The following is a 12,134-nucleotide window of genomic DNA, read 5'->3' as shown; positions in this document are numbered from 1 at the left end:
GTTGTGTTGTGTTGATGTGTTGTGTTGATGTGTTGTGTAACACAACACATCAACACAACACAACACATCAACACAACACAACTTGTGTTGTGTTGTGTTGTGTTGATGTGTTGTGTTGTGTTGTGTTGTGTTGTGTTGTGTTGTGTTGTTGTGTTGATGTTGTGTTGTGTTGATGTGTTGTGTTGATGTGTTGTGTTGATGTGTTGTGTTGTGTTGTTGTGTTGTGTTGTGTTGTGTTGTGTTGATGTGTTGTGTTGTGTTGTGTTGTGTTGTGTTGTGTTGTTGTGTTGTGTTGTGTTGTGTTGTGTTGTGTTGATATGTTGTGTTGATGTGTTGTGTTGATGTGTTGTGTTGTGTTGTGTTGTGTTGTGTTGATGTGTTGTGTTGATGTGTTGTGTTGTGTTGATGTGTTGTGTTGTGTTGTGTTGATCACATGGTTCTCGGACCCCTAGTATATGGGTTCCTCGTTACTACAGAGGAGTGCCAAATCTTTGATTTGCAACTTTTTTCATTTAATATTCATTCATTCGTTCATATCATTAATGTAATAAATACATCCAATTTTCATTTATGTATTTACTACATGAATTATATTAAAGATGGAGTGCCGTGATTTTTTTCCACACTTAAACATGATCATCAGGTGTATTTAGGTGTATATGAGGTATAATTTTTTCAAAAAAGTGTACAGTATTTGTTAAAATGATGGTTTTATGTGGACACACCCACCAGTTCATTAGATATGCGTGAGTTTAACCATAGCACCACCCACCTAATCCAGTCCCTCCGCCTCCTCCTTTAAGACCACCCACTTGTCCTAGTCCCTCCCCTCCTTATAAAAGGACAGCCCATGGCTCTGCCCTTTTGTTTACAAAATGGCAAATTGGTGTCTGTAATGTAACAAAAACTCATGTTTTTGTGAATGTTAGAAGTGAACACTTCCCATATTTCTGAGATATCGTATAGGCACCATTATGCACTTATACTGCCACCATCCATGTATAGGCATATAATCCATGCATCCATACCATATCAGATCTGTTTTTTCTGATTTTTTATAATCATTTATTTATTTCCTCCAATTATATTGACCCTATTGTCGCAATCAGCTCAGCTCATCATCCAATTCGATCATAGTTTAACAGCAGAAACAATTAGTTTGATAGATCATTTAGCCTACAATATATTGTAGGCTATTGATTTCCTCCAGCTAAGCACCCTGGCATTAAAACTGTCCTTTATCTGACTGCATTGAGTTTCAGCAAAAGTCGCCAGATCTAAAGAAACAAGCGGCCAGGTCCACAAAAATAAGTCACAGACATTGCAGTGAATATTTATGAAAACGTTTCAACAACACCAATCCTTTTAACAACATATTAATCTGAGGGTCCTTCACATGAACCATTGGTCAAGTCAACCACATCTCCCCTGAAAGTTACTTATATGAAAACAAGCCCAAGTCGCTTGTAATAGCCAGACATGGCAACATGGCTTCCAGCGCGACACAACATACTTCTAATTCTTGACTTTACAGCCTCGTATAAGTATTAGGACCTACATACATATTGACTACAACAGCCAACAAGAATGCACACTGTGACACTACACTCTGTATCAAAGCCCGACCACTGTGATTATAAAAGAAACAACCTACTCCTTGAGAACAACAAGAGCAACTATACAGCAGAGCAGGGGCCCGTTCCACGAAACTTGGATTAGAGATTAAGCCGGGCTTTAACACATATCCTGGCTTAATATATCCTGGATCAGTGATTAACCGGTTTCATGAAAGCTGGTTGATCTTGCCAGATTAACTTAACCAGTTAACCTGGATATGTTGAGGCTTGATTCGGTTTCATGAAAGTGATGCTACATTAGTTACCATGGAAACTAATGCTTTGGACTTAGCCTGCTCCGGACCAGGCTAACAGCCAGGTTTAACCTAATCCTGATGTCTTTACTGTTCATTAAGCAGTCAAACTGATCACACACCAATGATGTTTTCCAGATTTATTCAATTATTATGGGTTTATGTTGCCTTATTTGTATCGGTCTGCATTAAAGGACAAATTTAAGCACTATATAAAATCAAATAACCAAAATATATAGGCTGCACAACATCATGACAGCTTGTGAGCTTGTAGATCAGCTGCTTTTGGTGAATGTACCCCATGAATAGGTTTGCTGTCGTGCAAGTGCACGGTTAAGAAGAATTATTATATTATATTATTATTCTTTTTTTTTGTAAAAGTGAAAACCACTAAATATTACCATTACTCATTGTTTTACAACATATTACCATTGTAACGTTTCACCCACTACTAGTCCTACATACTTACACCTAGAAACCCCATTCAAACCTATTTAGGTTCATCCTACGGTGGACATGTGTGCCTGAAAAGGAATCTTTGAAATGTTTCATAGTTTTAGAAATATAGTGCTTTCAAATTTGAGACATTTATAGGCAGATAGTGGCACTTCAAAAAATTACTTTCACCTAGAAACTCCATTCACACTTTGTAAAATTCAGCTTTCTGTGGAGACACAGTCCAAATTTCTCAGAGACTCAGCCTTTTCCATAGCTCCAGTCATCACCCACATAGTTAACCTCTCCATCAAACAGGGACAGGTCCCCCAAGATTTTAAACTGGCCAAAGTAACCCCCTTGTACAAAAAAGGGAGTAAATTAGAACCCGGCAACTACCGCCCTATTTCTATTCTAAGCTCCATCTCGAAAGTGATGGAAAAAATAGTCTATGAACAGGTTGAAAAGTATCTTGCCACTAATAAATTGCTGTACGAGTTCCAATCTGGTTTCAGAACATCCCACTCCACTGACACATGCCTCCTCTATTTGAGCGACCACATCAAACACGAGGTGGACGCTGGAAAATACTGCGGCATGGTCATGCTGGACCTCCAAAAGGCTTTTGACACCGTGAACCACTCTATACTGGTTAACAAGCTTAAAGCTATTGGTTTTGATAGCACATCAGTGAGCTGGATGCAATCCTACCTGGAGGGGAGAGAACAGATGGTGGAGGTGAACGGAACACTGTCCCCTCCCCTCCCAGTGAGCTGTGGCGTCCCACAAGGAAGCATACTAGGGCCTTTACTGTTCCTAATATATGTTAACGACATGACTTCAGCTTGTGACTGCAGCTTGTTCCTGTTCGCAGATGACTCAGCACTGCTGGTCTCGGACAGGAACAAACTGCAGGTTGAAAAGACCCTCAGCTCTGAACTCGGTAGAATCTGCACCTGGCTCGCTGATAACAAACTATCCTTACACCTGGGAAAAACTGAATCCATCCTCTTCGGATCAAATAGTAATCTCAGCAAGGCAGATGGCTTCTTGGTTAGAGTGGGTGACAATATTATCACACGAAAAGATCAAATTACCTACCTAGGTTCCATCCTGGAGGCCAATCTTTCCGGTGATAAGATGGCCACCAACGTAATCAAAAAAGTCAATCAAAGAACAAGATTCCTTTACAGGATCTCCTCACTGGTCAGCAAAAACACCTTGAAGACCTTAACAGGAGCCCTCGTACAAGGTTTCTTTGACTATGCATCCACCTCTTGGTACCACAGCACCTCAAAGGCCCTTAAAACAAGGCTCCAGACCTCCCAAAACAAACTGGTCAGGCTCCTACTTGGCCTCACCCCCCGAACCCACCTCACCCCTGCCCACTTTGACTGGCTGGGATGGCTTAGGGTCGACGACAGAGTACAGCATCTTGCAATGGGTCTGGTCCACAAGATTCGATACACCACCAAGATACCCATGTACCTGTCTAAATACTTCCTTAATGTAAACGAAGTCCACACCCACAACACCAGAGGGAGTGCAACAAACCATGTACAACCCAGATTCGGCACAAACAAGGGACTAAATTCTTTTCGCTCCTATGCCACCAAAATGTGGAACGCCCTACCAACAGTCATTAAGACATGTGAATCCCTTGACTCCTTCAAAACCGCTCTCAAAGGGCACCTACGGATGGCTGCAATTCGAAACTGGCCTCTGTAAAATCTGAATCCCCCCCACCCCCCCACCCCATTTTCCCTCACTGTATATTGTATCTTTTCCCTTTTTTGCTTCCCATATGATGAACTTAGCTACATAGAAATGTCTATTTGTATGTCTCTAAATGTTTGTATGTCTTTAAATGTTTTGATGAATTGAACAATGTGGACCCTGTTGTAAACAAGTGTAATGCTTAATTGGGTCGTCCACTCACAGTTGACAGTCTTTGTATTGAGTTTGTGCTTAAAATGTACTGTAAATTCTACAAACTGTTAATAAATATTTCAATCAATCAATCAATCACACATGCTGGAACTTTTTACTTTGAAATGTTTTGTAGTTTCTGAGTTATTTAACTTAAACGCCCAATGCATTCTCAATAGCACAAACTTTGGCATGCTACATGAACCCATGACCCTCACCAGTCTGTCCCCTGTCTGGACAACAACCCCCTTCCCCATTATGCTTACAATATTAAGAATTCTGTTTTAAGTTAATAGTAGTGGTAAAATGTAAAGTATTTTTTGGGGTAGTTAATCATTCAGTCTATCCACTATTGAGAGTATGTTCTCTCTTTAATTACAGCAGCAGTATTTCTTTTAGAAGCTTAAGTCCTTGTATCAGTAAGTCTTGAATAGATTAGTAAAGATAATGAGATATACAGAAGGGGGCTGTAATGCAACTATTAAGGATGCAAACTGCCTTAATACCCCATGAAGAAGAAGGATCAGTAAATCTGTGATCCACATAATGGGTCTAGAGACAAAAAGCCAGACTGTCTATTAAGCCAGGCTTGCTGATCCCGGCTCGCCAAATCCGCTAATTCTGAGCCTCGCTTGGCTTTAGTGGAACGGAATAAACCAGGCTGTAAAGATCAGGATTTAAAAAGCCTGGCTTTGGCCCAAATCCTGGATTAGTTAATCCAAGTTTCGTGAAACGGGCCCCAGGTAGGAGGCTGGTTTGTTGTGTTTTCCTTGATTAATCCTGAGGACCCGACGTGAACATTTACTTGCTTCCAATCTAACGAAAAACAGTCTGCTCTGCTGTGAACTGGTAATGTGTGAAATGACTGTTTGAAAATCTGCCACACAGTTAGACACACACAGAGCAGCAAAAGCAAACTGGCTGCGCTGTTCAGTTCACACGTGTGTATGTGGCAGGCAGCTCCGCCCACAGAGGTTGTCGTATTTAAAAAATATGTATAGAGGGGGAGGTGCGTGTGTGCGTGCAATATTTTTACGTCACACTATCCGTGTTTACTTCATTGGCCCGTTTGACCGTCAAGGGTTCAGCCTCCAGGAAGAAACCCTAAATACAAAGTTATTACACCATTGGACATAAAAACGACTCCAGGGTGTCTAATGAAGTACTGTCACCCCATAGACACATGAAAAGCTGGAAAAATACAAAAATTGTGGCACTCCATCTTTAACCCTAGAATCACTATTCTGATGGGAACATTAGCAAAAAATCTGATCTACAAGCTCATGATTTAAGAGGATTTGAAAAAAATGACTCGGACGGCATACTATAGAGCAGGGGTGTCGAACTCAACTTGGGGCGAGGGCCGCATTGGTCAAAAGGTCACTTGATGGGGGCCACAACCAGTTGCGCACGCATGCTCGATGTCTCAGTCAGTCACTGCTATAATATCTATCTATCTATCTATCTATCTATCTATCTATCTATCTATCTATCTATCTATCTATCTATCTATCTATCTATCTATCTATCTATCTATCTATCTATCTATCTATCTATCTATCTATCTATCTATAAGCCATTTAAACAGTGTTTTGCATGAGCGCATACATGCGAGGATTTGGGCTGTCTGTGCTGAAATATTTCCATGACGGGACGTTGGAGAGTATAGTGCAGCAGTGCTGCAGCTCAGCTGCGGAGAGTCCCAACGTGCAGGTATAGCCTACTGTAGCCTATCTACAGCATGAAGGCCGATGACTTTCTTACGGTATGTGCAATATAATAAACCCGACGCGTCGCTCGAATGCCAAATGTACCGTGCCAGGCTCCCAGCGCAAGTGGGAACTGCATCGGAGATATAGGTATATTACCCAGCCAGCCCACGCTGCCCACCACCAGCCACATGAGGCTATATACTGTTTTGGCTGCACATTCATATAATGACAGTTGACAGCCCGGCCGGCGGCCACTGCAGTGACTAAGGCTGCGAGGCAATCTAAATAGACTGTCGAACGTCGGAACGTGCATGGTCAGTTGGTCACGGACGGACCACTGTGATAGAGAGAGACAGACAGACAGACAGACAGACAGACAGGACAGGAGGAGCACCTGCAAAACAGCAGCGTGTGTGTGCCTATTTGTTATTTAATTATGGTTCACAGGTTCAGGTTTTCGTTCACTAATATATCTTGTTGTATATTAAATTAAAAATACTTTAATAATTTAATATACAACTAACAACACACAGTGAAAGTTGCAAATAGCGATATGTGCGTGCGTGCGTGTGGGGGGTGAGGCAGGCAGCAAGGGAAGCGAAGCGAGAGGAGAAACAGACAGCTTTATTTTAATGTGTCATGTAGGTGCGTGCGTGCGTGCATGACAGCAAGGCAAGCGAGGTGAGAGTGAAACAGACAGGGTAGACCTACAACTTTATTTAATTCATGCAGGTGTTCGTTCTTTATTTGTTTAACAACACACCAGTTAGTTGGGCTTGCAAGTTGCGTGTGCGTGCTGTGCGTGTGTATGAGAGTCACCCGCAGTCCCGCCCATAGACATTTCAAAAAGTATTTATTTAAAGACCTAAGTGTCGTACGAAGCCGAGTCGTGACAAATCATGACAACAAACACAATTCTGGACCAAACAAATAATAAAGAAGAACAGTTGTACCTGCCATTTTTTTCTAATTCTTTGTTTGGCCCAAAACATTGTGTTGTCATGATTTGTCATGACAAGAGTTGGCTTTGTCCGCGGCGTAAACGTCTTCAAATAAATACTTTCTGAAAAATCTGAGGAAAATGAACAGATTTCTTTCCGGGTCTCTCGAGGGGGCGGGACTGCGACGCTCTATAGTATGCCGTGGTGCAACCCAACAGAGTTGCAGCACTTGCTTCACACGGATGTGATTTGCAAGATTGGAGGATTTGAAAAATATAATAAAAACTATAGTCCATGGTTTCGGACTGCATTTTTCATGATTTTGCAGGATTTGAGAACAAGATGAAAATAATGGACCTGTAAATTACAACAAAACAAACTAAGGCACTGGTGTGGTACTCCTGGTTTACCAGAACGGGGTTCAAGTCCCTGCAGTGCTCTGCTCAATTTGTTGTATTTACATGGTTTATTTAAATTTTCTGCTCATTGTGTTGCCTTTTCATAGATGATAACCCCAAGGTTCTCTACTGTGTTTGTACTCCCACAGTTAGGTTCCCAGGTCTATTTATTCCATATGATTTCTGTTCACTAGACCCAGAACAAAATGAGAGCCTCTTATTTTAGTTTGAGAAAGTTTTCACACGTATATTTCTTCTGCAAAAATTGGTGATGAAGTGATGTTTTATGAGCAACACAAAACTGACTCATCATAGTTAGTTTGGGAACTTTATACATTGTGAGATACTTGAATGTGTTCTTATATTATCACTTTACCCAAATACAGCTCAATGTCTTATCTTATCACCACTTTACCCAAATACAGCTATAGTCCATGGTCTCGGAGGGCATACTATAGTCTTATGAAGGTCATCTATACTGGTCAAGGTCATTGATACTGGTGACGGTCATTTATACTGCTCAGTCATTTATATTGCTCAAGGTCATTGAGTGGCGCGCTATAGTGAGCAATTCTTCATTGTTGAGGATTTGAAAAAAAGGTAAATCACAGAAAATCCGCGATTTTCACCTTTTCTTTAAATCCTCCAAAATCGTGAAAATCGACATACTATAGTATGCCTTCCGACACCATGATTTTCCTTGTTTTTCACCTTTTTTCAAATCCTCAACAATGATGAAGAATCACACACTATAGCACGCCGCTCAATGACCTTGATCAATGACCTTGAGCAGTATAAATGACCTTCATAAGGCTAGTTAATGACCTTGACCAGTATAAATGACCTTGACCAGTATAAATGACCGTGACAAGTATAAATGACCTTGACCAGTATAATTGACCTTCACTAGTATAAATGACCTTGACCGGTATAAATGACCTTGACCAGTATGCGGTCCGTGACCATGGGGTATAGCCTTTCGCTTTTCTGCGATTTTCAACTTTTTTCAAATCCTCCGAAATCTTGAAAAGCGACATACTATAGTATGGATATAGCCTTTCGCTTTTCCACGATTTTCACCTTTTTTCAAATGCTAAACAATGATGAAGAATCACGCACTATAGCGTGCCACTCAATGACCTTGACCAATATCAATGACCTTGAGCAGTATAAATGACCTTCATGAGACTAGTAAATTACCTTGACCAGTATAAATGACTGTGACAAGTATAAATGACATTGACCAGTATAAATGACCTTCACCAGTATAAATAACCTTGACCGGTATAAATGACCTTGACCAGTATGCTTTTTTCAAATCCTCCGAAATCGTGAAAAACGACATACTATAGTATGCCCTCCAAAACAATGGACTATAGCCTCTCACTTTTTTATTTTCTTTCTTTTCAAATCCTCAAAAATGATGAAAAACGGCGTGCTATAGTATGCCGTACGATATGGGCTATAGCCCATGGTCAAACATGATGAAAAACGAGCATACTATATAGCATGCAGTTTTTCATCATTTTTGAGGATTTGAAAAAAAGACGAAAATCACTCCGAGACGATGGGCTATAGCCCATGGTCTCGGAGTGATCTTCGGTTTTTTTCAAATCCTCATTTTTCATCATTTTTGACCATGGGCTATAGCCCATACCGTACGGCATACTATAGCACGCCGTTTTTCATCATTTTTGAGGATTTGAAAAAAATTAAAAAATTCAAAAAACATGGGTTATAGCCCATCGTTTTTTGAATTTTTGAAAAATAAATTATCCTCGTTTTTCATCATTATTTTGGACCATGGCCTATAGCCCATATCGTACGGCATACTATAGCACGCCGTTTATCATCATTTTTGAGGATTTGAAAAAAAATCAAAAATTAAAAAAACATGGGTTATAGCCCATCGTTTTTTTATTTTTGAATTTTTTTTTAACCTCGTTTTTCATCATTTTTGAACATGGGCTATAGCCCCTACCGTACGGCATACTATAGCATGCAGTTTTTCATCATTTTTGAGGATTTAAAAAAAAATCAAAAATCACTCCGAGACGATGGGCTATAGCCCATGGTCTCGGAGTGATCTTCGGTTTTTTTCAAATCCTCATATTTCATAATTTTTGACCATGGGCTATAGCCCATACCGTACGGCATACTATAGCACGCCGTTTTTCATCATTTTTGAGGATTTGAAAAAAGAATAAAAAAACATGGGTAATTAAAAAAAAAAAAATTATCCTCGTTTTTCATCATTTTTGACCATGGGCTATAGCCCATACCGTACGGCATACTATAGCACGCCGTTTTTCATCATTTTTGAGGATTTGAAAAAAAGAAAAAAGAATTAAAAAACATGGGTTATAGCCCATCGTTTTTTGAATTTTCGGAAAAAATAAATTAACCTTGTTTTTCATCATTTTTGAACATGGGCTATAGCCCCTACCGTACGGCATACTATAGCACGCCGTTTTTCATCAATTTTGAGGATTTGAAAAAAAATCTAAAATTCAAAAAACATGGGTTATAGCCCATCGTTTTTTGAATTTTTGATTTTTTTTTAACCTCGTTTTTCATCATTTTTGAACATGGGCTATAGATAGCCCCTACCGTACGCACGCCGTTTTTCATCATTTTTGAGGATTTGAATTTTTTTTTAAAAAAACATGGGTAATTTTTGAAAAAAAAAAGTTATCCTCGTTTTTGACCATGGGCTATAGCCCATACCGTACGGCATACTATAGCACGCCGTTTTTCATCATTTTTGAGGATTTGAAAAAAAAGAAAAAACATGTGTTATAGCCCATCGTTTTTTGAATTTTTGAAAAAAAGATTAACCTTGTTTTTCATCATTTTTGAACATGGGCTATAGCCCCTACCATACGGCATACTATAGCACACCGTTTTTCATCATTTTTGAGGATTTGAAAAAAATTAAAAAATTAAAAAACATGGGTTATAGCCCATCGTTTTTAGAATTTTCGGAAAAAAATAATTAACCTTGTTTTTCATCATTTTTGAACATGGGCTAAAGATAGCCCCTACCGTAGGCACGCCGTTTTTCATCATTTTTGAGGATTTGAAAAAAAACAAAAAAAAACATGGGTAATTTTTGAAAAAAAAAAGTTATCCTCGTTTTTGACCATGGGCTATAGCCCATACCGTACGGCATACTATAGCACGCCGTTTTTCATCATTTTTGAGGATTTGAAAAAAAAGAAAAAACATGTGTTATAGCCCATCGTTTTTTGAATTTTTGAAAAAAAGATTAACCTTGTTTTTCATCATTTTTGAACATGGGCTATAGCCCCTACCATACGGCATACTATAGCACACCGTTTTTCATCATTTTTGAGGATTTGAAAAAAATTAAAAATTTAAAAAACATGGGTTATAGCCCATCGTTTTTAGAATTTTCGGAAAAAAAGAATTAACCTTGTTTTTCATCATTTTTGAACATGGGCTAAAGATAGCCCCTACCGTACGCACGCCGTTTTTCATCATTTTTGAGAATTTGAAAAAAAAATAAAAAACATGGGTAATTTTTGAAAAAAAAAAGTTATCCTCGTTTTTGACCATGGGCTATAGCCCATACCGTACGGCATACTATAGCACGCCGTTTTTCATCATTTTTGAGGATTTGAAAAAAAAGAAAAAACATGTGTTATAGCCCATCGTTTTTTGAATTTTTGAAAAAAAGATTAACCTTGTTTTTCATCATTTTTGAACATGGGCTATAGCCCCTACCATACGGCATACTATAGCACACCGTTTTTCATCATTTTTGAGGATTTGAAAAAAATAAAAAAACATGGGTTATAGCCCATCGTTTTTTGAATTTTTGAATTTTTTTTAACCTCGTTTTTCATCATTTTTGAACATGGGCTATAGATAGCCCCTACCGTACGCACGCCGTTTTTCATCATTTTTGAGGATTAAAAAAAAACAAAAAAAACATGGGTAATTTTTGAAAAAAAAAAGTTATCCTCGTTTTTGACCATGGGCTATAGCCCATACCGTACGGCATACTATAGCACGCCGTTTTTCATCATTTTTGAGGATTTGAAAAAAAAGAAAAAACATGGGTTATAGCCCATCGTTTTTTGAATTTTTGAAAAAAAGATTAACCTTGTTTTTCATCATTTTTGAACATGGGCTATAGCCCCTACCATACGGCATACTATAGCACACCGTTTTTCATCATTTTTGAGGATTTGAAAAAAATTAAAAAATTAAAAAACATGGGTTATAGCCCATCGTTTTTTGAATTTTTGATTTTTTTTTAACCTCGTTTTTCATCATTTTTGAACATGGGCTATAGATAGCCCCTACCGTACGCACGCCGTTTTTCATCATTTTTGAGAATTTGAAAAAAAATAAAAAAACATGGGTAATTTTTGAAAAAAAAAAGTTATCCTCGTTTTTGAACATGGGCTATAGCCCCTACCATACGGCATACTATAGCACACCGTTTTTCATCATTTTTGAGGATTTGAAAAAAAATAAAAAATAAAAAAACATGGGTTATAGCCCATCGTTTTTAGAATTTTCGGAAAAAAAGAATTAACCTCGTTTTTCATCATTTTTGAACATGGGCTATAGCCCCTACCGTACGGCATACTATATCACGCCGTTTTTCATCATTTTTGAGGATTTAAAAAAAATCTAAAATTCAAAAAACATCGTTTTTTGAATTTTTGAATTCTTTTTTAATCCTTGTTTTTCATCATTCTTGACCATCCCACTGAGCAAAAGCCGGCTATTTGACGTGCGTCTAAAAATGGGATAAAAAACGTCAAAAAATAGACGTCTAAAACACGTCTATTTTTAGACGTGTTTTAGATGTCTA

This window comes from Protomyctophum parallelum (assembly GCF_964188405.1).
Source record: "Protomyctophum parallelum genome assembly, chromosome: 2".
NCBI lineage: Eukaryota > Metazoa > Chordata > Actinopteri > Myctophiformes > Myctophidae > Protomyctophum > Protomyctophum parallelum.
This window is presented reverse-complemented; position numbering follows the sequence as displayed.